The following is a 2,048-nucleotide window of genomic DNA, read 5'->3' as shown; positions in this document are numbered from 1 at the left end:
CCCATACTGTATGATCTTGGGCTGTTGTTGGAGATGCTCCATCACCCACATTTGCAATAAAATTTTGCATCCTTCGAAGACCTTTGCTCCTGATTTACATAAAGCCAAAGCTCGATAAATGTCTGATAGAATGATGGGGACAAAGGTGTGATTTTCTTTGGTGGTGAGGATTTGCACAATTTTTGCGGTGCGAATATCAATTGTTCGCTCTTTGTTTGGAAAGACCATGACTCCTAGAAAAGCCACCATGAAAGCAAAGCGACGGTGAATCTGCCAAATGTCTTTGTTTTGCTTATTGGTAAGGCCTTTCTCATGAATTTCGAACTCATCTGACTTTCCGAACCTTGAATACAAAAAGTTGAAGGAACAACATCCATTGATGACATTGTTTTTCCTGATTTGACTGCTGATGTTCAGAAGACCGAAGAATCGATGTACCGAAGGAGCCTTTGTGAATATCAAGCTTTGATTTCTTAGACTTCCATCAAAACCAGCATATCCAGCTATCTCCTCTAATGTAGGAGTAAGCTCGAAGTCAGAGAAACGAAAGACATTGTGAACAGGGTCCCAAAAAGTTACTAGTGCCGCAATCAGATCATCACGGGGTTTGACTTTCATAATGTCCGTGAGATTTCCCAAATGCTTGACGACCCATTTTTGACCGTCTTCGCCTAAATCATACCACCACATTTGAAGTTGAAATAGAAATTCTTCTGTACTCGTGGACGAGGGGCTTTGTGTGGTGCTCATTTTGTATCTGAAATTTAATTTTAATAAAGTCAAAATTCATTTTGAAAATTTATACTAAAAAAAAATCATTTTCGAATTTTTTATTTATTTATTAAATACCTTTATTTCAAGATTTAAAACTATTTTTCTTTTTTTTTGAAATTTTTTTTTTAAAAAAACAACAACCCATTTTATTCGTCTCTTCTCACCATGATTTCATTTAAGCTGGTCAACAAGCATGTTCGAGGCTAATGAATGCACAAATAGCAAGTAGGATGCATCATAATGGTCTTTTTATTTCGGGTTCACCTGTCCTAGACAGACCCAACCCCTGTGTTGAATCTCCAAGGCCAAATGTGTATGATGCAAATAGACGTTCCTACTAGGGATCCGGTACATGGCTGAGTTATTCTAAGTGTAAAACCTTAGGTTGATTGTTCTAAACCTGGCTTACCCAAACAGACAGTTTGAGCCGAAGCGGGGGCAACGTACCGGGAGCACGAAAGTCTGCCCGGCCTAGTTACTTGTCCCAACTCCGTCTTATTTGGTATGACTTTAACAGAAAGGTAGGTCACGCGCACGTGTACACCATAAATTCAGAAGACTCAGAAAGAAGGGGGTTTCGTAGCAGTTGTATATATTCACAATTCAAATAATATTAAAGCGGTAAAAAAACAACATTTAGCATATTAGCATATAAACAGTTGAAAATCATATAGTAAATAAAGCCAATTAACACAAATATTTTAAGCTCGAATTCTTTAAACCCTGAACCAATGGTTCTGGGTTACAATAGGAATCAAATCCCCAGCAGAGTCGCCAGAGCTGTCGCATCTCCTTTTTACCGCGCCCGCGGGGCGCGTGGGGGAGTTTTCTCCAATTAAAGGACAGTCGAAACGGGATTTATTTAATTATTTCAGAGTCGCCACCTGGGAATTTTGAGGCGTCCCAAGTCACCAATTTTAATCCCTGAATCGAGGAGAATATGACTCTGTTTATTATTCTGCGAACCAGAAATCTTGAGTAAGGAATTCTGTTAATCCGAAAGAAGGTGTTAGGCATTTCCGAATTCCGTGGTTCTAGCACAGTCGCTTAACTGTTTTTATTATTGGCTTAATTATCTTGATTTTATTAAATACATTTGTTACGTGATTTTTCTACCGCTTTTACTTATTGTGATTAAGGACCCTTCTTTGAATCGAATTACGCGTACGTATATTCGTGAAAAAAAAATGCGGAATTGTGTCACGCGTACGTGTACACAATAACTTTTGATAATATATTTATTAAGCAATCATTTTTTCGAAATTGTGTCGAAA

This window comes from Nicotiana tabacum, chromosome 6, assembly GCF_000715075.1.
Source record: "Nicotiana tabacum cultivar K326 chromosome 6, ASM71507v2, whole genome shotgun sequence".
Lineage (NCBI taxonomy): Eukaryota > Viridiplantae > Streptophyta > Magnoliopsida > Solanales > Solanaceae > Nicotiana > Nicotiana tabacum.
The sequence above is the reverse complement of the archived record's forward strand: the minus strand, read 5'-3'. Positions refer to the sequence as shown.